We start from the raw sequence: 26,430 nt of genomic DNA, 5'->3' as shown, positions 1-26,430 counted from the left end.
CCAAGGTGTGTAAGAACTGGATATCCTACATGCCAGGGCAACTTCTCATTCGCAGGGTTTGGGGGGGCGGATGTTTTGGAAGTGAGAACAGAGGAGGAGAGCTGATAAACTCTTCTTTCTCAGATTTCAGGGTGAAATGAATGCACCTGATGCCCGCGTGGCAGAAGAGTTCCGCCAGAGGCGTGCGACAAGGCTGGACTGAGGCTGGGATGCCGGGTACCCGGGAGACTCCGCCCAGTGCAAGCACTTGCGCGCTCCCGTGAGGGCGCGCACGCGTTCGCAGTCGTGTCTCGCGCAGGGTCGGGCCTGTCAGGCGGGAGATCTCGCGAGATCGGAGACTGGGATGACTGTCGGGAGGAGGGGAGTGGTGTCGGGGAAGGGGGGGGAAACCTGGGCAGCGGCCGGGCTCTGTGGCTTCAGGGTTCGGAGAGAGAGAGAGAGGGAGGGTGGCAAAGATAGTGAGTCGGTGCCGCCGCCTGTCTGAGGAGAGAGGAGGGGTCCCGCTTGCCTGCGCCCTTCGCGGGCCGAGAGCGCGAGGCACCCGCGAACCTCTGAGGCCTCCCGGCCCCTGGGGACCCCGCCCCGCCGCCGGCCGGCCGGCCCGCGGCCTCTCTTCCCTTTGTGAGCGCCCCCTTCCCAGGGGTGGTGGTGGTGGCGGAGGGCTGCGCGTGGGCCCGCCCGCCGAGGGGCCGTGGCGGGGGACGAGAGGGCCTCGGCTGTGTGAGGACGGAAGGCGGCCGAGGCCCGGGCCGGTTCCCCCGAGGCGGCAGCGGCGGCGGCTCCCAGCACTTCCCCGCGCCATCTTAGCTGAGCCCAAGCTCTGAGGGCGCCTCCTCGACCCCGGTCGTCCCCTCGCCCCCTCCCCCCCCCGCCCCTTGTCGCAGAGCTTGGGCTGGGCGGCTTGCTGGGGCTCCGGGGGGGGGGGGGCGGCAGTCGGTCGCCAGGCCCCCTCCTCCTCACTCTTCGCCCTCCAGCGTAGCGGCCACCCGAGCGCTGCAGGGGGCTGCGCCTGCCTACTCCGCCCCAGACCTGTCGGCGAAAGGGTAAGGGCACCTCTGCTTTGGGAAAGGGAGACATGGAGGGGGCGGGGAAATTCGGCCCACTCTGGCCTCTCCGAGAAGGGAGGTGGGGGTGGGGTAGGGAGGGAGACAAGGAGGGTCTGTGATTTCTGTGGGTGGGGTGAAGAAGCTGGTGAGCTAGGCGCCCTCCCGTTTTGAGGGGCAAGAGCAATTACATCCCTTTTTCCTGAGGGTCACCGGAAGGGGTGGTGGAAGGGGATGTCTCGAGGAAGGTGTGGCTCTCTTGGGGAGACTGGGTTGATGTGCACCCCGATTTAAAGGCGCGAGGTCCCTTTCCCTTCTCATCCCTCTGCTCCTCCCTCTCCTCCTTTGTAGTGTCTGTATTCTTGGGAAGGGTAGCCTGCTGGGTGGCTTCCACCCCTGCTCAGGAAATCTATACTCCTACAGGGGTGATGGAAGCGTTTCTCTCCCCCTACCCTTCCCCCTTCCCCATCCTTTAGTCTACTGCAATGCTGCAGAAGTCCAAGGCAGTTTCTTCATACACAGGCCCGTGTATACGCTGAAAGGGAGGGGGAGCTGGAGAGGGAAGTAATGGCGCTTCCCTTGGAAAGGTTACCCTTTTCCCTTTGGTTTTAAATCGATAACAGTACTGGTTTAATATTCTTCCCCTGAGATCTGTCCCTGGGAAGTATATCTGTTCCTGTTGTTATTGTTGGGAGATATGGCCTCTCGAGAGGGACCCTGCCATGTTTGAACAGTTTTGATGTCTCTCTCGCTCTCTTTACACACTAGATTGACATTTTTTTTGGTGAGGATGTTGGGTTTTCACTAAGATTCAAATAAAATAAATTTGTACTCTTTCATGGCCTTCTCCTTTTCTTTTCTGTGATTTTAGTAGTTCTTGAAGAATTTTTAAAGATTAATGCATACAGGCAGGCCATCTATGGACATTCTTCCCGAGCTGTGAATTTTTAGGGTTCATACTATTTTGTATAACATTGGAATTGGATTTTCTGAAAATGATTAGGTTACAAACCTTTTTGTAGAAATGCTTTTTTTCTTAAGGAAATGAGAAAACAGACATTAATTTGCCTAATTATGCTGTGATAGGATCTGTGTTATGTAGTCAGTAAATCACTTTTCCTCTTCTTTTGCTTCATGTCAGATTTGTTTAAAACAAATCATCTTATCTGCTTTACAGTAGTACTTGTTGGTTTTGTCCTTAGTAGAGTAGAAGTAAATAAAAAAAATTGTAACATTCTGGAAGTGTGTTGCCAAGTGCTTTTTGTGATCAAACAGTAGTCTGAAGTCTGTTCATACTTTTTTCTTTAAGTATTTAGATTTACTGATGAAGTGATTTCAAAATGTTTCATATATAAATGTTCTAAGATTAAATTTTTTTTTTTTTTTTTTTACAAAGCGAAGACTACAATATGTACAGCTATGGGTTGTTTAGATATTTTACTAACAAGTTGTATTTGGTGTTTAAGCTTTGCTTAGTGGGTGACTTATTTTAAAATACTTCCGGATACTATATATATTTAATGTTGTTCATCAGAGCTTTTTTGGTGTGTTTGTTGCATTTTGAAACCTGTTTTAAGACAGGGCTTTAAAGATGTTAGTATAAGTAGTGTTAGGCACTAATTTCATTTCTGTCCTCTCATTTCATGATTTTGATATTTCATTAATGATATGTTAAATCAGTTTATTTTTCCTCAGAAAGAATTCTTCTTGCTTTCTTTATTCCCTTTTTATTTTTAACTGAATTCATTTTGACTTAAACAGCACTTCTCATTTGAATCTTTCATGGCACAAAGCTGCATTGTGGTATGTAGAGTTTCCCCTTACATGGGAAATTCTGCCATAAAGTCTAATTCTGTATGTTATGGTTTGTTGTTGATAATTCATATATACTAGTATGTATAAACCCAAGCATACTGCTCAGCAAAGAGTGACTTTTTGTTTTGGAAAGGTGCAGGCAGAGAAGATTTGTCAATAAAGGCTACAAAACTTAAGGATGTACACGGAATATAAGTAAACTACTTGCTCAGTTTCCAAAATGCATGCTAAAACTAAGAGATACTCTTAAGGACAACTAAAAAGAAACCCTCTTTTCCATAGCTTGTAGGAATTTTAAAAGTGGTAAAAGTATGTTCTTTATCAATTGGATAAATTCATTATTAGGGAAAAACTGCCTGAGGGTTATTTCAGCTGACCTCGATGCCACTGTCAGAATACTGAGAGCTAAGTCTGGGTTTGGTTGATTCCAGTTTAGTATGGTACTTATGTTTCAAAATAGTTCATCTACAAAATGGCAGTGTACATCACTTCCTGTTCTTTCACAACTGACTCTTTCTCTGGATTCCCTTTTAATGACTTAACTTTTGGCATTCTGATATCTGATTTGTTAATTTGGTTATAATTCTCATGTTTTATAGATGGAAGAATTTCTGAGAATCAACTGGGTTTAATAGTCTAAGATTATCTTGACAGTAACTAAACGTCCTTCCAAACTAAAGGACAGTTTCTCAAACATATTTAAACTATGAGAGGTTTTAAAGAAACATAACAGTGTACAGGACCAAAAATGTGAGTGAACTGAATAGAAAATAATTATTGCGTTTTCTATAATACAGATTTGGGAAGAACTATGGATATGGTAATTAATTGAATGTGTGTTAATATTAAACAGGCTTTCTGTATATCAAGGCACATACATATTTGGTCCCATGTTACGATGCCATTTCGTTAATAAAAAAGCGGATTAGTTACAGAACACCAGAAAGACTAGGTGCTCTTTTTAAATTTTAATTAATTAATTAATTTAAAAGTGGGCTCCACACTGAGCCCAGCATGGGGCTTGAACTAAGGACACCGAGATCAAGACCTGAGCCTGAGATCAAGAGTCTGACAGTTAACCAACTGAGCCACCCAGGCACCCCAAGACTAGATGCTCTTATCTAAACATAAAGAGTATAATTTATTTTAGTAATTTGCTGGTACTTATGTAAATACTTAATAAATCCAGAAATTATCTAGGGGCCAACTGTTGGCATTGAAATTAGATTTGAGATTAGTCTGTTATTCACATTACCTGGAAATAAATTCTGTGTTTTTCATTTGACTGATTTGTGTATTAAAATCAGTTAATTTTCTCTTTGTATCCCTTTTGGTTATCAGTAGTGTCTGTTACAATAATTGCATTCATACTAATTTACCTTTTATAGGAGTTTTTTGGTATGTATTAGCTGCTGTTCAGTTCAGGATCATATATGAATCAGTCTTTTTTTTTTTTAAGATTTTATTTATTTATTTGACAGAGAGAAACAGTGAGAGAGGGAACACAAGCAGGGGGAGTGGGAGAGGGAGAAGCAGGCTTCCCGCAGAGCAGGGAGCCCGATGCGGGGCTCGATCCCAGGACTCTGGGATCATGACCTGAGCTGAAGGCAGACACTTAACGACTGAGCCACCCAAGCGCCCCTGAATGAGTCCTTTCTAAAAGTGTTATTTCTCTAGTCAAGTCTTGCATAAAATTGAAATTGTTCTGTTAAACGGAGCGCCAGTGTTGTGTTTGTCTATGTTTAGGTTTCTACATTTGTTCATGGCCGGATTGTTTTTTTATATTCTTCAAGATTTCAAATTTTAAGATATAAGTGAAAAAGATACAAACCTGTATTATTTCATTCCGTTACATTCCATTTTTGGATTAAAGTGTTTTATCTTTAGTGGTAAAAATTGATGTTTAATTTTATTAAAGATATCTCAGACCTTCTAAAAAATTCACATGAATTGAAAAGTTGTGTGGAGGGACTAGAAACAATTATTTTCAATTGGGATGTATCTGTCAGCATTTGGTAACAATTATTTCTATCAGTCTCTTCCATTTGTGCTAGAAGCAGACTTTTTGTTCTGAAATACAGCATCTTTTTACCTAGTGACAAAATTAAGTGGCCCATAAAAGGTGGAAAGGTTTTTCAAAATATAAGTACCTGGCATGTAAATAAAGTCAGTGAAAGTACAGGTGTACAGCCTGTTAAAAATGCCAATGTCAGTGATATTTAAACATAATTGCCTTTTTTTTTTTGAGTTTAATTTTTTATGTAAGCTTTAGGCCCAAGGAAGGGCTTGAACTCAGGACCCCAAGATCAAGAGTTGCATGCTCTGCCGACTAAGCCATCCAGGTGCCTCTAAACATAACTACTTTTTTTTTTTAAGACTATTTATTTATTTGACAGAGAGTGAGCACAAGCCCGAGGAGTGGCAAAGGGAGAAGCAGGCTCCCCGCTGAGCAGGAAGCCCTGACTCGGGGCTCCATCCAAGGACCCTGAGACCATAACTGGAGCTGAAGGCAGATTTTTTTTTAACCAACGGAGCCACCCAGGCGCCCCTAAATATAACTACTTTTAATTGGCTTCTAACTGATGTTTAAAGTTGAGAAGGGGCTAATTTTTCCTTTCAATAAACTTACAATAGTGTTACGCAGATTTAGAAGTAGATGAATTATTCCATTTAAAAAGATATGCAAAGGGCGCCTGGGTGGCTCAGTCGTTAAGCGTCTGCCTTTGGCTCAGGTCATGATCCCAGGGTCCTGGCATCGAGCCCTGCATCAGGCTCCCTGCTCCGCGGGAAGCCTGCTTCTCCCTCTCCCACTCCCCCTGCTTGTGTTCCCTCTCTCGCTGTGTCTCTCTCTGTCAAATAAATAAAATATTAAAAAAAAAATAAAAAGATAAGCAAAATTTAGTTTCTGAGAAAAGCACTGACAAATAATGGAATGGGACTAAATATTCTGATTTGAAGCTACTAATAATAAAACTGACAATATATCTTAATTTCACCATTTATTAGCTGTGTAACTTCTTTATGTAGCTTTTTTTTAAAAAATATTTTATTTATTTATGTGTCAGATGGGCGCCTGGGTGGCTCAGTTGGTTAAGCGACTGCCTTCGGCTCAGGTCATGATCCTGGAGTCCCGGGATCGAGTCCCACATCGGGCTCCCTGCTCAGCAGGGAGTCTGCTTCTCCCTCTGACCCTCTTCCCTCTCGTGCTCTCTATCTCTCAGTCTCTCTCAAATAAATAAATAAAATCTTTAAAAAAAAAAAAAAAAAAAAAAATCATTATTTATGTGTCAGAAAGAGAGAGCACAAGCAGGGGGAGCAGCAGAGGCAGAGGGAGAGGAAGGCTCCCCGGCGGAGCAAGGAGCCTGACATGGGACTCCATCCCAGGACCCCGGGATCATGACCCAAGCCGAAGGCAGACGCTCAACCAACTGAGCCACCCAGGTGTCCCTTTATGTAGCTTTTTTAAGCCTTACTTTCCTAACCTATAAAATGAAGATAGTACTCACTTTACAAGGTTTTTAGGTATAAATGGGATGACTCTTCTTAAGTACTTAACATATTGCCTGATACATAGTAAACGCTCAGTAAGTTGTTGCCTATCACACTGGCACCAGCTACTTAGTAAATGTTTACAAATGAATACATGGAGTCTAATATTTAAGACTGAAGTGCATTCCATAATTTTGATTTGGATTAATACATCTGGAGCTTAAAATATATTTTTGAAAGAAATGATTAGGATTTCTAATCAAGAGTAGCTTACAACGTTTTGTACCCTTAGTGGACTTTAGTTCCACAAGACATTTTCTTTTTCCTTTGTGGATAAAACTTATCCTAAAGAACGAAATTTTCTTTCCCTTTGGTTCTTGATTTTTATATTTAAGAGTCAGTTGAGGGGCGCCTGGGTGGCTCAGATGGTTAAGCGTCTGCCTTCGGCTCAGGTCATGATCCCGGGGTCTTGGGATCGAGTCCCACATCGGGCTCCCTGCTCCTTGGGAGCCTGCTTCTCCTTCTGCTTCTCTCTCTGTCTCTCATGAATAAATAAATAAAATCTTAAAAAAAATATATATATATATTAAAAAAAAAAAAAAGAGTTGATGTCACTCTTATACTTCCTGGAGCTCTTTTCACCTTCCTAGCTTTGAAGGCATCCAAAGTACTCCTGTTCTCCTAGGGTTATTTTTATAGGTATCCTTTGTGTGTCCTTACCTTGAAGTGCTTTGTATTCCACAATGTACTAATTAACAAACATTAAGTGATGATCATATGCCAATAAGACATGGTCTCTGCCCTGGAGGAATTCTGTCTTTTCATTTTTTCCACCTCCTGAATATTTTCTTAAAGTGGGTACTTAGGAAAGTAACAACTCCAGTGGTTGTCAGTTCCTCTAAGCCAGTGCTTTTCGAAGTTCAGGTTGTGACTTATTAATGGCTTGTGAATTCAATTTAGTGGGTCACAAAAACAATTTTTTAAAATGAATAAGAGTAGCAAATAATAGAATGTGGTATGTAAGTAAGGGTAAGCATTCTAATAAGAACCTTTTTTTTTTTTTGCTGTATTTTATGTGTTCTGGATACACAGTTAAATTTTCTTGAAATTTCTTTTTCAACTCATCCTTTTTACTTTTTGTTTATTATAGTAATCTCTACATCCAGTGTGGGGCCCAAACTCACAGCCCCAAGATCAAGAGTCGCATGGTTTTCCACTGAGCCAGCCGGGCACCCCAGCATCCTATTTACTTCTAATGTCTCTGAAGTATGATATTCTTGTTTTGTTCTTTTTCTTTTTTAGTAAGTCTGCTTTCAATCTCTCCTGATTCTAGTCTCTAGTCTGTTTGGTAGTTATGTTATACATATTTACCTTTCTTAGGCCTCAAATCTTGTTAGGGTGCTGAGGACTCTGTCTAAAAGATTGTGGTTAGGGGAATCCCTGGGTGGCTCAGTCGGTTGAGCGGCTAACTTTGGCTCAGATCATGATCTCAGGGTCCTGCGTTGGGCTCCTTGCTCAGCCGGGATCCTGCTTCCCCTCTGCCTGCTGCTCCCCCTGCTTGTGCGCTCTTTTTCTCTGACAAAAAAATAAAATCTTTAAAAAAAAAGGGGGGGATCCTGATTAGGGTACCAGCAATTTTGGGTGTGATGGTAACTTCTGAGTTTTTTATATTTTTTTATACATAATCGGGAACCTGTGTTATCATGTATCTAGAGTCAGATCCTATGTCTATGATTACAGTTTCTTAGGAATTGCAGAATTTATTTTGGGGGCACCTGGGTGGCTCAGTTGGTTAACCGTTGGACTCTTGATTTCAGCTCAGGTCATGATCTCAGGGTCCTGGGTTGGACCCACTTTGGGCTCTGTGCTCAATGGGGAGTCTGCTTCTCTCCCTCTGCCCCTTCACCTGCTCATGCTTGCTCGCTCTCTCTAAAATAAATCTTAAAAAAAAAAAAGAATTTATTGTTTAAAAAAGGAAAACTTTATTTGGAACATATTGAGAAAAATGTCTTTTTATTTGGTCCATATGTGGATTTTAAAAATACTGCAACATGTATTTTAATAGGATTAGAAGGTGACTGTTTAAATATATTAAGTAACTATATTAAGTATATTTTTAAAATTTCTGTGTGCTTCAGTACGTGACATCTAACCATATGCTTATGTTTTGGTTGATGTTTTTAGTCCAGTTCTAGTGGTTATGAGTCTCTAGTTTGTATTTTTGATTGATTTCTTCAAATTTATTTTCCCTGAGACTGAGAAATTTCAGAAAAAGTTGATAAACAGCATTTACTAAACAAGGTCAAGGTTTTTCCTTTTTTACACTTAGAAATTTAGTGTTACTCAAAATTGGGAAAGCTTTCTCTCTTTGCTAAAAGCATCCATACTGTTAATTGTAAAGACTAAAATTACTTATTTACCTGTAACTGAACTTGATAAGGAAACTTTACTCTTTATTGTTGCATAGAAACTATAGTATGTGTGATAGTATTTAATATGCAGTGTTTCAGTAATCTCCTGCTGTATATATGGTAGATGATGACTGTGATGTATGGACCATCACATTATAGGAGTATGGTATTTGTTTTTGTTTTTGTTTTTTTCTTAGAGTTCAAGGGTTCTGAGTCCCAGAGGAGCAATATAACGTGTTCACTCTCAGATTCTTTACCTTTTGGGGTGGGGGGGCATAGGAAGAGAGAGAGAGAATCTTAAGCTGGCTGTGGCCAGACGCAGGGCTCAGTCTCACAACCCTGAGATGACCTGAGCTGAAATCAAGAGTTGGATGCTTAACTGACTAAGGCACCCAGGCATCTCTCAGATTCTTTACTTTGACGTATAGTTGTTGGTGCTAATTTCCATTATCTAGAAAAGCAGAAATAATTTGAAAATAGAGTAATGAAAAGATCCTTCCTTTTATTTTCAGTTTAGGTACTGACAAGTATTTTTGTGTATTATGTGTGAATGTTCAGTTCTATAAAATAATGCTATAAAACTTTAAAGGGATTTTAAGAAGGAAAAGATGTGAAAATTTTCTATTTAGGAAAGAAATGTCCTATAATAGACTTGGTTATTAGCAATGGAAAGTATGGAATTTGTATATCTTTTTGTTTACATGGCAATTTGATTGAACTAATTAAACATACAAATGTATAGTAAAATGTTTGGAGAGAACCACTGTGTTCAAGAATAGCATGGCTTGGAAGAAAATAAAAATACTGACACATGAATTTTGTTTTTGTAATATGTATTAGATAATTCAGTAAGTTAGAAGAATAAGTTTTATAAGAGTTTATTTACTATAGTGAAAGATGTTATTCCAAAATCCTAAATAATGGATTGTTACCAAATGAATTTTTTCTTTCTCTGGCTGAATACATATGAAGTAGATGCTGTTTATTATTTAATAAATAAGGGTGTGTGGGGGTTTGGTTTATATTTTACTTTGATTTTGCATTTAGTAGTTTTAGTATTGGAATTGAATTAATTTTGTGCCTGTAAGGAGGGCCAAATGTGACTTTTGAAAAAACATTTTTTTATAATCGTGAGGAATGGACCTAATTTGAAAGTTGTGTTTTGAGAACTTTAGATAGGAATCAAAAAACTTGTTTATCAGATTTGGAATGTAGATATTTTAATAGTGTATCATTCTTTAAAAAATTTGCCTTCAGTTGGATAATTAGCCTCCCGATATTTTACTCTAAACAACTAAATTTAACAGGCATCTAGTTAATTTAAAAGTCTTAGAAGTACGGATTTTTATTCAACCCTCCAGGTGTTGGTGTGGAATACATTAGGGTAGGAATGGTGAAAGATACAGTAAGCAAACACCTAAAATATGCTTTATGACTGTCTTTGAGGTGGTACATCCAGTCATTAACAATAAAATGATTCTATTTTTGAGGTATATTTATTAAATAACAAAAAAACTGGTTGTTTTTGACAATTTGTTAAAGTGCACCATCATTTTGTTAAATTATATTGGATTGAAGTTAAGGGGAATGGTATCCCAAATTTTAGTAACCATTATTTTACTCTACCTTAATCTGGTGGCACTGTGATATGAGATTAAAACTTTTTTTTTAAAGATTTTATTTATTTATTTATTTGTGAGAGAGAGAATGAGAGATAGACAGCACGAGAGGAAAGAGGGTCGGAGGGAGAAGCCGACTCCCTGCTGAGCAGGGAGCCCGATGTGGGACTCGATCCTGGGACTCCAGGATCATGACCTGAGCCGAAGGCAGTCGCTTAACCAACTGAGCCACCCAGGCGCCCAAAACATTTTTTTTGAAAGTGTTCTTTTTTTAGTCCTCTTGAAGTATAGTCATTAAGCTGTTCGGTTTACTCATGCTTAACTTAATATGGAAATCAATTTCAATGTAACACTTTTGAGATACTCAGGTTATAACTTATGTTTTATTGTTATATACTATGAAAACACCAAATCAAAATAGTAATTGATGAATTTGAATTTAAACTACCAGCATAGGGTGCCTGGCTGACTCAGTCTGTAGAGCATGTAACTCTTATTCTCAGGGTCATGAGTTTGAGCCCCACCTTGGGTGTGGATCCTACTTTAAATAAATAAATAAATAAATAAATAAATATCTTTGGAAGAAAAAAAGGCTACCAGTTTAGCCAGTAAACTGTGTAGCTTTAGCTTTATTTTAATCAAAAGAAGATTCAGTAATAATACATGTATTTATTATAGATCTTTGAGTTCTGTATTCTAGGCACCGTTTATTACACATTTTGAGTGCTGTTTGCTAAGTACTGTGCCAGGATACAAAAAATGGGTAAGACTTGATCCTTCCTGTTCAGTTTAGTAGGGTTACAGACTTGCAAATAAGTACATACGATAATGCAGTGCAAGGTTTCTTAATCATGGCAATATTGACATTTTCGGGAGGATAGTTAATTGTTATGGGGATCTGTGCTGTGTATTATAGGATATTTTGGAGCAATTCTGGCTTTACCAATTAGATGCCAGTAGCACTCCCTCCCTGCCCTGTGACTATCAAAAATGTCTCCGGACATTGCCAAATGTCCCCTGGGGATCAAATTCATGTCTGATTGAGACCCACTGGTGTAGTGAATGCTAAGGTTATGGGAAGTGGAATGTACAAAGAGTTGTTGTAGCACAAGTGAAGATAGAGTTAAGTGATACTTAGGTGGAACGATCCCTGAGGGAATGAGATTTTATTTAGGTCTTGAAGAAAAGTACGAGTGGAAAGGATATTAAATACCTGAGAGCATGAAAGATCGTTATCTAAGAGGGTGATTACTAATGGTTTGTGGCTATAGTTTATTTACGTGGTTTGGGATGGATATTTGGTAAAATGAAGGTGAAAAGTTACTTTGGGGCCATCTTATTCTTTTTAACTAACTGAGACATCAGGGTGTAATATTAAGTGTAAGCTTCTTGAATTTTTGCAGATGTATACAGTATATAACCATCATGCAGAACATCATGGAACATTTCTAGCACTTCTTACAGTTATTTCTTTTTTTTTTTTTTAAAGATTTTATTTATTTATTTGACAGAGAGAGACACAGCGAGAGCAGGAACACAAGCAGGGGGAGTGGAAGAGGGAGAAGCAGGCTTCCCACGGAGCAGGGAGCCCGATGTGGGACTCGATCCCAGGACCCTGGGATCATGACCTGAGCCGAAGGCAGACGCTCAACGACTGAGCCACCCAGGCGCCCCTTACAGTTATTTCTTGAAGGGCCATTTTTGCTGTGCTCGTAACTGGTGTGAAAATCATATAAAAGCAGGAGTGTGATATGATTATATTTTAAAAAGATTACTCTGGACATATTATGGAGAATAAATGGGAAGAGATTATATGTAGGGAGACTGGTTAGAAGGTTATTACAGAAGTCTCAATAAGGAGGAGAGCTGATACGGATTTGAGAGAGATTAAAGCAGAAAAATTGATGGGATTGGGGATTTACTAGAGGTAGGGGAAAGGATATGTTGAGGATGACTTTGTTTTTGTAAGCAATAAGCAAAGTATAATGATTTTGGCTTTGATTGTATATTTGTCAGGAGAGATCAGGTAGTGTTATGGAAACAGTTGAGAAACGTTAGTGGCTTTTAACAGGACATTTTTTGCTTGACATGCTATATGTGTACTGTGGGTTGGTGGAGGATTCTGCTTGTTCTTGCTGTGCAGGGTCTCACATTGATGGAAGCTCCATCTCAACATGTGGTTCCGTAATCTCCATGGCAATAGGAAGGAGACTGTTGCTAATAACTCACTGGCTCTTAAAGTGTCTAGAAGAGGGTCCTGTCATTTTGGCTTATTGTCCATTGGCCAAAGCAAGTCTTATGGTCTTAATAGATTTCACAGAAGGGGTAAGGAAGTGCCGTCTTACTGGTGTGTTCTGAAGAGAATTTCAATTCTAGTAAATATTTGTCATATGTTGAGTTATAGCTTATTTAGTCTTTTAAAAAGTGAATTATGTTGAAATTTATCTAAGTTTTAGTAGTAATAAGAGCTGCCAGTTATTGAACTAAAGAGTTAGTTGTACTCTCCTTGGTTAAATAGAATCTACTTGGTAGTAGGATGGAGGGAAGAAAAACAAAACTTTTTGATTGACCAATCACATACTGCTAATTTTTAAAAAAATTTTTAAAGATTTTATTTATTTGAGAGAGAGAGCACTTGTACATGCACTAGCAGGAGGAGAAGCAGGCTCCCTGCTGAGCATCCCACATGGGGCTCTATCCCAGGACCCTGGGATCATGACCTGAGCTGAAGGCAGACGCTTAACTGAGTGAGCCACCCAGGCAGGCCCCGCCCCCCGTTTTTTGTTTGTTTGTTTGTTTTTTGTTTTAAGATTTTATTTTTAAGTAATCTCTACACCTGTCCTGGGGCTTGAACTTAAAACACTGAGATCAAGAGTTGCATGCTGTACAGACTGAGCTATGAGCCAGCATGGTGCCCTAAAAGCTGTTGTTTCGTATTCATTCATTTTTTTTTTTTTACCGTCTTCTTATATCTGCCTGTATCATAATAGAGTTATTATTAGTGTTTCAGTGTGAAAGTTTTTCATCAGTTCTTTGTATGTGAAATACTAGTGTATGTGATTTATTTCTCTGTTACTCTTCCTTAGTGAGAATTTCCTTTCAGGTATGGGAATTGCTAGTCTTGGGGGTGTTGGTAATTAGAATAAGAGGAAATCTGGCTGTTAGGAATAGAAAAGTCAAAGTAGAAGACTGAGTCAGGATTTTGTAAGAAAACTTTAGGAAAGATTAAAGGAAACAAATCTGATTTGTGAAACTGTCTTCCTCTCTCTATTGAGGGAAGGAACTGGCTTATATTTGAGAGGCTAACGGTACTTTGACATGAAGTTAATAGGCAGAGCCAAGGCTCTCTATAATGGGAAAGGCCTGTGAGAAGTAAGTCAAAGCATTTCTGTCATACAAGCTATCCATGCATCTTGGGACTACGGTTGTCTTTGGGAGGTCATCAGCTTTTGCCTTAAAATCAAAGGCTTAAATAATGGGAAAAAGTTGAATTATTTAGAATAAGTTATAACTATACATGATATAAAATTCAAAATATTCAGTAAGATATATCATGAAAAGTAAGTTATCCTCCCATGCCTCACCCCTTCCCACACTCTACCCCTTTATATGGATAACCACAATTTCTTGTGTATCCTTTCAAAGATAGTCGGTATTAAACATTTGAATGGTGGATTAGGCATCAGGGGAAAACCCTCCTAGTATGCATCTCTGCAGAAAAGTAGTACACATTTACAAGCACTTCATCAAAAACTCTGAGGAAAGACATGAAAAATTTATAGTTAGGAGTGTCTGGCTGGTCAGTCGGTAGAGCATGTGACTCTTGATCTTGGGTTTGAAGTTCGAGCCCCATGTTGGGTGTAGAAATTACTTAAAAATAAAAAATCTTTAAAAAGAAAAATTTATAGTTAGTAAATTAACTGTGTGGTACACATGGAAAATTTAGGATATGTTACTGGTATTCTCTTAGTAATTTAATGTGTGCAAAAACATGCAAAAAAATTTCTAAGAGCATAAGTCTACTGGTGACCTTATTCCTTCCTGACCCTGTTTTCTTTTTTAACATTTAAAGTGCCTAAAAAACATTAATTTATTAGGTTGATTTTCAGGGAGCAGGACTTTGAGTTTAGAGAGACTCTTTCCCGGTTTGCAAAATTCTATGTTAAATGCTAGGGGATAAAAGGTGTTCATGAAAGACATTTTAGAATTCACAAGGAAAATAAAAAATATTCATGTGTGGTCTTAAGTGTCTTCCTTGTAATGCTTAACACTGTTTATCATCCCCTTCCTTCTTAAAAATTTTATTTTACTGCCCCCTTACTCTAGATGTCTCTTAGCACTTGATACTTTTCTTCATTTATCTCTCTCTGGCCTTCTCTTTCCACTGCCTCTCCCAAATTCATTATATCCAACTGCCTACCTGAGAGTTCTTATATTTCTTGGATATTCATAGATATGTCATTTTTAACACATATAAAATGAACTCATCTTTTTCATCTCCCCTTGCTAAAGGTTCCCCTTATTTACCTAAAAGTTAATAATTTTTTTGTGTTTTTTTTGTTTGTTTGGTATTTTTTAGTTAAAAACGTTTTTTAAAGTCAACTTTACCTGGGATGCCTGGGTGGCTCAGTCGTTTAAGCAAGCATCTGCCTTTGGCTTTGGGCATGATCCCAGAGTCTTGGGATGGAGTCTTGCATTGAGCTCCTTGCTCAGCGGGGAGCCTGCTTCTCCCTCTGCTTGCTGCTTCCCCTGCTTGTGCTCTCACTCTGTCTCTCTCTCACAAATAAATAAATACAATCTTAAAAAAAATAAACTTTTTCGAGGTATAATTTACTTGCAGTAAAATTCACACATTCTTAGTGTTCAGAAAACCATCAACTAAGTGAAGATAAAGAACATTTTTCTGTCCTATGGAAATTCCCTAGGCTCCTTTGCAATCAGTCTTACCCCAGTCTATTCCTAGGCAGCCACTGGTGTGATTTCTATTACTCTGAATTAGATTTGTCTTTTCTAGAGTGTCATAGAAATGAAATCATCCAGTATGTATTTTTGTTTGTTTGTTTTCTTTCTCTTGGCATAATGTCTGTGGTATTTATGTTGCTGCATGGATCAGTAGTTTATTTCTTGTATTGCTTAGTAATACTCCAGTGTTTGGTTATACCATAATTTATTTATCTGTTTACTTGTTGATTGATATTGGAATCATTTCCAGATTTTAGCTCTTAGAAGTAAAGCTGTTATGAACATTTATGTGCAAGACTTTTGTGGCCATTTATTTTTATTTCTGTTGATAACCTTTCTAAAACCTTGCAAGCCAAAAACTTTGGGATTGTTTTTGATTCTTTGAACCTCTTTCTTCACCTGTATTCATCCAGTACATTATGAAGTCATGGGGTTTCTTCCGTTGGAATATGTTTCATCCTTTGTTCTCTTTTCCAAGGACCTTTAATGTTCTTGTGAGAAAGTACTTTTTATTTTGTGAAGCCTTATTTCAGGAGTAGAAGATGTAAGGGTGATTATGCAGATGGTGCCCTTCCTGGGTGAGGTTTATAGTCAGGTGGGAATGCAGACTGATAATGGTGAGAGGATGATGCTGACTTTGAAGTTTCAGGTTGGGGAAAAGGGATGTTGCTGTTGGATGCACTCCCTCCCTGTAAACACAGTTTTAGTAGGTTGAAAATGCCACTCTTGTTTGTCTTGGTTTTTGTTTTGTTGTATATTCATAGGTATGTATGTTGTGGTAAAAAAGTAAGTTTATTATCATGGTTGTTCTCATTGCTGTGTAACCTTGAGCAAATTACTTAATCTCTGTGGGCCTCAGTTTCATCATCTGTAAAATGAGGGTAATAATAATACCTGTCATACAAGATTAATAAGAGGATTAGATGCATTATTACACATGTAGCTCTTAGAATAGTACCTGGCATATTGTGTTATGTACGTATTAGTATTATTACCCTAATTCTACGTTACTTTAAAGTCTGTCTGGGGGCGTGTGGGTGGCTCAGTCGGTTAAGTGTCCAACTCTTGATTTTGGCTGGGGTCGTGATATCAAGCGCCGCGTTAGGCTCTGCACTCAGTGCGGGGTCTGCTTGAGATTATCTGTCTCTCTCTTTTGCTCCCCCTGCTTGTGTTCTTTCTCTCTCTCAATAAAATAAATAAAATCTTTTAAAAAGATAAAGGCTGTCTTTTCCTTTCCTGTTTCAGTTCTTCTTACATATTGCTGTGATTTATCCTCTAACACACCACTCTTCTGTTACCTGCTCAAACCTACAAAGGCCCTGTATCATCTGGCAACTATTTATGTATATTTCTTTCAATTGTAGTAAAATATACAATAGTAAACTACACAAATGAAGTTTTATAAATGTATCTACCTCTCAAATTAAGCTATAAAAAGTTTCTAACATTCCAGAAAGTTCCCTCTTGTCCCTTCCCCCTCAGTAACCATCCATCCCACATCTGTTCTGACTTCTTTATCATAGATTACTTTTGCAAACATGTCTTTTTTTTAATTGAAGTATAATTGATGTATAACATTATATTAATTTCAGGTATACAACATAGTGATTTAATATTTGTATAGCAAAATGATCACCACAATAAACCAAAAAACCTTCCTCTCCAAAGTACCAAACATGGCATTGAATACAGTCTAAGGAGGGAAAATAAAATCTCAAATCAGTTTTAAAAATTTTACTCAAGGGGTGCCTGGGTGGTTCAGTCAGTTAAGTGTCTGACTCTTGATTTCAGCTCAGGTCATGATCTCAGGAGGTCCTGAGATCAAGCCACGTTGGGCTCTGTGCTTAATGGGGAGTCCGCTTCCCTCCCACTGCCAGTGCGTGTGCACATGCTCACTAAATCTTAATTTTTTTTTTTTTTACTCAAGAGGCTCCTGGCTGGCTTCGTTAGTAGAGCATGCAACTCTGGATCTCAGGGTCATGAGTTTGAGCTCCACATTGGGGGTAGAGTTTATTTTAAAAATAAATAGGAGTGCCTGGGCCGTTCAGTTCATTGAGTGGCCAACTCTTGATTTCGGCTCATGTTATGATCTCAGGGTCCTTAGTTTGAGCCCCACGTCTGCTCTGCACTGTGAGGAGAGTCCGCTTGAGATTCTTTCCCTCGCCTCGCCCCTTGCACTCACTTGTGTGCTCTTTCTCTCTCTATTAAATAAATGTCTTTTAAAAAATCTTTAAACATAAACATTTTATTCTCATTTAGAAAAGTTTTTTTTTTTTTTAAAGATTTTATTTATTTGACAGAGAGACACAGCAAAAGAGGGAACACAGGCAGGGGGAGTGGGAGAGGGAGAAGCAGGCTTCCCATTGAACAGGGAGCCCGATGTGAGGCTCAATCCCAGGACCCTGAGATCATGACCTGAGCTGAAGGCAGACGCTTAACGACTGAGCCACCCAGGCGCCCCTCTCAGTTTTAAAATTATACAAGACTAACAACAGATGACAAATGTATACCTTCAGCTTGCATTAATGGAAGAATCCACACAATATGTGTATTCAACTTAATTTCCAGTATATAACCACACCTTTTCTGATGATCCAACTGTTTTCTGTAAGACTTCTTATAGAATAACTACATTAGTTTTTTCCTATTAAACCTAGTGGGCATTGTGAATCTTATTTATGACTATTTCTCTTACCTTATTTTGAACAAAAGCAAGGAAGAACAGACAAATTCTCAGCCCCTTTCTTTCATTAGGAAATATGAAAATATGTTAAGAGGACAGCTCTCATGTTAAGTGTTCTGACCAACAAAACAGCCAAACACACACCACAAAAGAACACAAGGGAATTTTTGGAGGTGATGGATGTTTTTAGTACCTTGGTTGCAGTGATGGTACATAAGCAGGTGTGTGCTTATGTACAAACTCATCAAAATATATACACTAAATATGGGCAGTTTTTTAAAGATTTTTATTTTTAAAGATTTTATTTAGAGCACAAGTGGGGGGAAGGGCAGAGGGAGAGGGAGAAAGAGAATTTCAAGCAGACTCCGTGCTAAGTGAGGAGCCCCTTCATGGGATCTCATGACCCTGAGATCATGACCTGAGCCGAAACCAAATTGTTGCTCAACCGATTGTGCCACTCAGGCACCCTGCAATTTTTTTTTTTTTTTAAACATTTGACAGAGAGAGAGAGAGAGAGTGTGTGTGTGTGTGTGTGTGTGTGTGTGTGCATGCATGAGCAGGGGAATGGGCAGAGGGAGAGGGAGAGAGAATCTCAAGTGAATCCCCACTGAGTGCAGAGCCCCACGCAGGGCTCATGTCACAACCCTGGGATCATGACCTGAATGAAATCAAGCATTGGACACTTAACTCCATGAGCCACCCATGGCCCCAAGGCGGGGTTATCTTTCATTCATCTTTTATTATTTAATGAATATTTGTTAAATGAGATTGCAGTTGTTCCTTTATTTGTCTTTCCCATCTAATCATTTCTGAATCCCCAGCATCTAGGAATTGGCAAAGTCATAGTAAATATTGAATGAATTATGCGTATTTTGGTTTACTGGTTGGTTTTGATATTGTCTAGTTAAATCAAATGAAAGCAAGTGGTTTAAGCTTGATAGAAGAAAGCTTGATTTTCTTGTAGTACCTTTTCCCCCATGAGTTACTGTGTATATTTGGACATTGGAACATGGAGCATTATTATTTATTTATTTATTTATTTGAGACAGAATGAGAGAGAGAGAGAGAGCACACGAAGGGGGGAGGGTCAGAGGGAGAAGCAGACTCTCCGCCGAGCAGGGAGCCCGATGCGGGACTCGATCCGGGGACTCCTGGATCATGACCTGAGCCGAAGGCAGTCGCTTAACCAACTGAGCCACCCAGGCGCCCCATGGAGCATTATTAAACTAATTATTTGCTATGATAATTTCTTTCAATATATGATAACTGATACTCTAAATTTTTAATTTTTTTAACCGATGTTTTGCTTTTTTTTTTTGGTGATTGTCCTTTTACTTAAAGAGCTATTACAGTAATTGCTTAGAATAAAATGCATCTCTCACTTGCTAATATTCTGGCGTGTCATAAAAATTCATTAACTGTGTGGGGCGTCTGGGTGGCGCAGTCGGATAAGCATCTGACTCTTGGTTTCCCCTCAGGTCATGATCTCAGGGTTGTGGGATCTCCCTGAGTCGGGCTCTATGTTCAGCGCAGAGTCTGCTTAAGAGTCTCTCTGTCTCCCTTTGCCCCTCCCCCTGCTCTCTCTCCCCCTCTCTCTCTGTCAAATAAATCTTTTTTTTTTTTTTTTTTTATTTGACAGAGAACAAGCAGGGGGAGCAGCAGAGGGAGAGAAGCAGGCTCTCCACTAAGCAAGGAGTCCAACGTGGGGCTCGATCCCAGGACTCTGGGATCATGACCTGAGCCAAAGACAGACACTTAACTGACTGAGCCACTCAGGTGCCCCAATAAATAAATAAATCTTTAAAAAAAATTCATTAACTGTGAAGGAGTAAGTATTGTGAAAATTTAATATTTCTTCTATTGGCTTAATTATAGAAATCAAAGTAAGTGCTGGGATATCATTTTAATACATAGCTCTCAGTTATCAGAGATTATTATAACTTCAGAGATTTCACTAGAATCGGGCATTCTTTTTTACATTTTTTCCAGCTTTTTAATTGATATACCATAATGTGTTTAAACATTTTTTTGTAATGATTTTAAGCTTTCAGAAAAGTTGCAAAGTTAGTAGAATGTTAAGATATGCCTTTCAACCCTAATCTTATATAACCATAGAATGATTACCAAGACAAGGAAATCAACATTGGTATAATATTATGAACTTAACCTTAGTCCTTACTTGAATTTTACTACTTTTTTCACTAATAACTCTTCTCAGTTTGAGGATCTCACACTACAGTTTGTTATGTGTCTTTGGTCTTTAATCTGTGATGGTACCTCGTCTTTTATGACCTTGACACTTTTTTTTAATGTTGACACTTGATGAGTATTGGTCAGTTTCTTGTTTTAAAGATTTTTATTTATTTATTTAAATATTTGATATTTTTATTTGAAAGAGGGAGAGAGAGAAACAGCATGAGAAGGGAGAGGGCCAGAGGGAGAAGCAGGCTCCCCACTGAGCTGGGAGCCCGATGCGGGACTCGATCCCAGGACTCTGGGATCATAACCTGAGCCGAAGGCAGTCGCTTAACCAACTGAGCCACCCAGGCGCCCCTTGGTCAGTTATTTATTTATTTATTTTTAAAGATTTTATTTATTTGAGAGAGAGCACGTGCATGAGAGGGGGGAGGGTCAGAGGGAGAAACAGACTCCCCGCTGAGCAGGGAGCCTGATGTGTGACTTGATCCCAGGACTTCAGGATCATGACCTGAGCTGAAGGCAGTCGCTTAACCAACTGAGCCACCCAGGCGTCCCTGGTCAGTTATTTTTAATATGTCTCTCAATTTGGGCATGTTTAGTGTTTTCTCATGAATAGTTTCTTTTTTTTTAAGATTTAATTTATTTATTTGACAGAGAGAGAGACAGTGAGAAAGGGAACACAAGCAGCGGGAGTGGGAGAGGGAGAAGAAGGCTTCCCACGGAGCAGGGAGCCCGCTGTGGGGCTTAATCCCAGGACCCTGGGATCGTGACCTGAGCCGAAGGGAGACGCCCAATCGACTGAGCTACCTAGGCGCCCGTTGGCTATGTATCTTGAAGAATATCTCCCATCTAGTTTTGCCTGATATTTTTCTCCTGATTAGCCTGAGATGATGGGTTTTTGGAAGGAATATCGTGGATGTGTAGTGTCTTCCCCAGACATCCTATCGGGAGGTACATAATGTCCACGTGACAACACTGATGATACTAGCCTTCCTCACTTGGTAAATGTAGTGTTTGCCAGGTTTCACTACTGTGAAGTTACTATTTTGCTCTTTCCCTACTCTGTTTCTTTGGAAGTGAGTCACTAAGTTTAGCCCATCCCTTAAATGGGGAAGAGGCTCATGAGATTTTTTTTTAAAATTTTTTTCTTTTTAGATTTTTTATTTATTTATTTGAGAGAGAGAGACAGAGATAGTGAGAGACAGCACAAGTGGGGAGGAGAGGGAGAAGCAGGCTCCCTGCAGAGCAAGGAGCCCGATGCGGGGCTCGATCCCAGGACCCCGGGATCATGACCTGAGCCGAAAGCAGTCGCTTAACCGACTGAGCCACCCAGGCGCCCCGAGGCTCATGAGATTTTGATTTGCATTTCCTCGATGTCTCTTCTGTGCTTATTTGTGATGTGTATTTCTTCTTTAGCTGAGTGTTCAAATTATTTGCCCCTCCCCTCCATTTTAAAATTGGGCTGTTTGTTATTACTTAGTTATGAATCTTTATATATTTGGGTTTAAGCCCTTTATTAGATACTTTTTTTTTAAAGATTTTATTTATTTATTTGACAGAGACATCGAGAGAGGGAACACAAGTGGGGGGAGTGGGAGAGGGAGAAGCAGGCCTCCCGTTGAGCAGGAAGCCCGATGTGGGGCTCGATCCCAGGACCCTGGGATGATGACCTGAGCCGAAGGCAGATGCTCAACAACTGAGCCACCCAGGCACCCCTATTAGATATGTGTTTTGCAAATCTTTTCTCTTAGGCTCGTTTTTTATTTTCTTAATATTATCTTTAAAAGAACAGAAGTTTTCAATTTTGATGAAGTTTGGTTTATCAATTTCTTTTATGGGTTGTGTTTTTGGTTTTATATCTAAAAAATCTTTGCATAAACTAAGGTCACAAAAAATTTTTTGTTCAATACTTTCATATAGAAATTTTAAAGTGTGAGGTTTTACATTTAGGTCTTCTCTTTGTTTTTATTTTGTTTTGTTTTAAGAAACTTTATTTTCCATTATTTCCATTTATTGCTTTTGTGGAAGAGCAGCTTAAGACTTAATGAATGATGGTAGGCAGGTTAATATAAGATGCCTCTGTGAGAGTCTGGTGGTCAGCCCTGGGATCAGTAACCACCAAAAGTCCTGGCTCTCAGGAGGCTGCCTGGATCTGGTTAGTGAATGTTTCCAGAGTGAAGCGGCCAGCAATAGGAGTGGCTCCAGTTGCAGCCACAAACATCAGTGCAGCTTGCTGGCCAGTATTCCTGGATGATATGACTCTGACATCAGCTGGGTTTTCAGTGGTAACAATGGCACAAGCTGCCAGCAGAAGCTTCTCTCAGATTCTGTTCAGATTTATGGTGTAGATGCCATCACTCTTCCTTTTGTAGATGTACTGTTCCGTTTGGAAGTCAACCCACCTAAGTGGGTTCCTGCTCCAAGGAATTTGAGGACATTCCCGTCCTTCATTTGCAGGACAACTTGAGTTGTCATTTTGGAGAGCATTGACCCTTTAACGATATCAAGTCTTCCAATCTACCACCAGGGTATATCTCTGCATTTATTTAGTTTATTTTTTATTTCTGTCATCAGTGCTTTGTAGTTATCAGCATACAAATATTGTACATATTTATTCCTAAGTATTTGAAGATTTTTGATGTTATTGTAAATGTTACTTTTTTTCCTCCAACTTTCAATTTTGTTAATACTGTGTAAAAATACAATTGATTTTTGCAACCTTGGTAAATTCACTTAGTACTAAGTTCACGTAGCTATTTTATAGATTATTTGAGATTTTCTAAGTAGACAGTTATGTTTATGATTAAAGACCGTTTTATTTTTTCCTTTCCAATGTGAATGCATGCCTTTCCTTCCTCCTCCTCCTTTTTTTTTTTTTTTGCCTTATTGCACTGTCTAGATCCTTTAGTACAATCTTGAATAGATGTGGTGAGAGTGGATATCTTCATTACGTATGATATTAACTGTAGGGCTCTTACAGATATTCTTTATCAAGTTAAGGAAGTTTCTTCTGTGTTCAGTTTGCTGGGAGTTTTTGTCAGGAATGAATTGAACTTTGTCAAATGCTTTTTTTTTGCCTCTACTGAAATCATATTATTATGCTTCTGAAGTCTAATATACTGAGCTTTATTGATTGATTTTCACTCCAGGGATGAACTCCACTTGGTGTCATGATACATTATTATTTTCATAAGTTGCTGGCTTCTACTTGCTGATATTTTGTTCAGAGTTTTTGCATTCATATCCTTGGGAAATACTGGTCTATAGATTTCTTATTCATGTCTGGTTTTGGTATCTTGGTACTGTTGACTTCATAAGTTAAGTTGGTAAGTGTTTATATGCTAGACGAGTTTATGTAGAACTGATGTCTCTTTCTTTCTTTCTTTCTTTCTTTCTTTCTTTCTTTCTTTCTTTCTTTCTTTCTTTCTTTCTTTCTTTCCTTCTCTCTCTCTCTCTCTCTCTCTCTCTCTCTCTCTCTCTCTCTAAGCAGGGAGGGGCAGAGGGAGAGTGTCTCAAGCATCCCAGGATGTGGTTGGACTAGACATGTTGGGTGAAGGGACCAGGAGTTAAATAACACACAGTAACTACATACCTGGTTTGAAGAGTAACTGCAGTATATGCAACACTGGCAGTGGTGTCTCTGAGGTGGTGGAACTATTTTGCATTAACCAATTCAAGACTACACGAGATAGGTATCATCTAGCATCAGGATATGGCTGCAGGGTTTTGTGAACTATTCCTATTTTTAGGAAAACTGATGTTTTTCCTGGGTCATTTAAATATTACTAGAGTAACCGATAATAAGGACAATAATATACACAACCCCCAACTAAAATCCTGTTGTAGCATAGACAGTGAAGTGGTACAACATGAGAAAACTTCAAAACAGCAGCTCTTTTTGGGTTACCCCCAAAGTGTATCTGCACTCTTCTTCAAATGGGCCTCTGTCTCAGGCATCACATTAACCTTCACTATATCTGAGATTCCATTCTGTTCCAAGATGCAAGGAACACAGAGGAAGGCATCATCCTTTATTCCATAGAGACCCTTAAGCATGGTAAAAATTGGATGCACCCACCAAAGAAGATTCTTCATTATACTTTCTGCCAAATCTGCCACAGTCTTGTGGCCCAGGATGTGTAGTCTTTCAGTTTGATCACCTCATAGGCATTGTCGACTACCTGTTTGTGAACCTCTTTCCACTGTTGCTTATCTGTATCAGTGCCAAAGTCAGGGCACAGATTTTTCTGGGAGACACCAGCAACATTTACTCCATACAGGTACATTAGAGTCTCCATGCTCCCCAGGGACCCACCCATGACAGTTAATGAGTGAACTCCCAGCCTTTCCCCCATTAGGTAATGGAATTGGACTGAATCCAGATTGCAACCACTTCCAATAAAAAGGTATTTTGGGAAAGCTGCTTATCTTCCAAGCCGTATGTCACGATATCTACTGGATTGGAAACAATAAGCAACTTGCAGTTTAGGCTGTATTTTACAGTATTAGGAATGATGAATTTAAAGATGTTCCCTTTATGCTGGGCCAAATTAAGATGGCTTTCTCTGTCTTGCTGACATGCCCCAACTGTGATAATAACCAGCTTGGAGTTTGCATTCATGTTACAGTCTTTGCCAGAGACAATTTTTGGTATAAGGTAAAGGCTGCCATGTTGGAGAGCCATCATATCTCCCTTCAATTTGTCTTCCGTGACATCCACAAGAGCAAGTTCATCTCCAAGTCCTTTATTAAGAGAGTGATAGCATGGGCCGTGCCAACAGCACCAGCCCCAACAACTGTAATTTTATTCTGGGGGGTATAGTCTGGATTCTGGATCCAATGATCCATGAGAGTTGCCATATTGGATTTAGAACCATAAGGAATCGGGGTACACGTCTGGCAGGCAGGTGGGCTGGCCGGCAGCATTGGATTCAGACTTGGCGGCAGCAGCTTTGGTACCTCTGCCATTTGTTATTTAGAATTGTTTGATTTCCAAATATTTAGGAATACTCTAATTTCTAACTCTGTGGGTCAGAGAATGCACTGTAATTCTTTCTATTTGTTGACACTTGTTTTATGGCCCAGTGTATGGTCTAGTTTGGAACATTGGTTAATGTTCCATAAGCACTTGAAAGGAATGTGTATTTTTTTAAATTTTTTATTGTTATGTTAATCACCATATATTACATAATTTGTTTTGGTGTAGTGTTCCATCATTCATTGTTTGTTCATAACACCCAGTGCTCCATGCAGAATGTGCCCTCTTTAATACCCATCACCAGGCTAACCCATCCCCCTACCCTCCTCCCCTCTAGAAACCTCAGTTTGTTTTTCAGAGTCCATCATCTCTCCTGGTTCATCTCCCCCTCTGACTTACTCCCCTTCATTCTTCCTCTCCTGCTATCTTCTTCTTTTTCTTTTTTCTTAAAATATGTTGCGTTATTTGTTTCAGAACTACAGATCTGTGATTCAACAGTCTTACACAATTCACAGCGCTCACCGTAGCACATATCTTCCCCAGTGTCTATCACCCAGCCACCCCATCCCTCCCACCCCCGACCACTCCAGCAACCCTCAATTTGTTCCTGAGATTAAGAATTCCTCATATCAGTGAGGTCATATGATACATGTCTTTCTCTGATTGACTTATTTCACTCAGCATAACACCCTCCAGTTCCATCCACGTCGTTGCAAATGGCAAGATCTCATTCCTTTTGATGGCTGCATAATAGGAATGTGTATTCTTTGTTGAATGGAGTGCTTTATAAATGTGAATTAGGTCAGGTTATTTGAGTGTTAAGTTTCTGTATATCTATTGATTTTCTGTACCTGTTTGCTCAATTATAATGTTGAAATATCAACTATAATTACTCATTTGTCTTTTTCTTTTCAGTTTTGTCAGTTTTTCTTCATGCATTTTGAAGTTTTATTAGGTACATACACATTTAGAATTGTACATTTTTATTTTTATTTTTAAAAAATTTTTTAAAGATTTTATTTATTTGAGGGAGAGAGAGAGGGCATGAGTGGGAGGGTGCACAGGGAGAGGGAGAAGCAAGACTCCCTGCTGAGCAGGGAGCCCAGCACAGGGCTCTGTCCTAGGACTCTGAGATCATGATCTCAGCTGAAGGCAGATGCTTAACCAACTGATCCACCAGGTGCTCAAGATTGTTGTATATTCTTGAACTGTCCTTTTCTCATTTTGAAAT

General features: G+C 39.4%; 1 protein-coding gene and 1 pseudogene across 1 annotated transcript in view; one reads left to right on the top strand and one right to left on the bottom strand.

Moving 5' to 3' along the window:
* Positions 1-910: 910 nt before the first annotated feature.
* TAOK1 (TAO kinase 1) overlaps positions 911-26,430 on the top strand; it is a 152,048-nt gene continuing 126,528 nt past the window's right edge. The window contains exon 1 of the mRNA XM_027568207.2: positions 911-1,043. The gene's annotated coding sequence lies outside the window, so the exon portion shown is untranslated. The remainder of the gene's footprint in view (positions 1,044-26,430) is intronic.
* On the bottom strand, positions 24,125-25,189 carry LOC113939106 (annotated as a pseudogene).

This window comes from Zalophus californianus, chromosome 16 (genome assembly GCF_009762305.2).
Source record: "Zalophus californianus isolate mZalCal1 chromosome 16, mZalCal1.pri.v2, whole genome shotgun sequence".
Classification (NCBI taxonomy): Eukaryota; Metazoa; Chordata; class Mammalia; order Carnivora; family Otariidae; genus Zalophus; species Zalophus californianus.
Note: the sequence above shows the minus strand (reverse complement) of the source record. Positions and strands in the feature narration are given on the sequence as shown.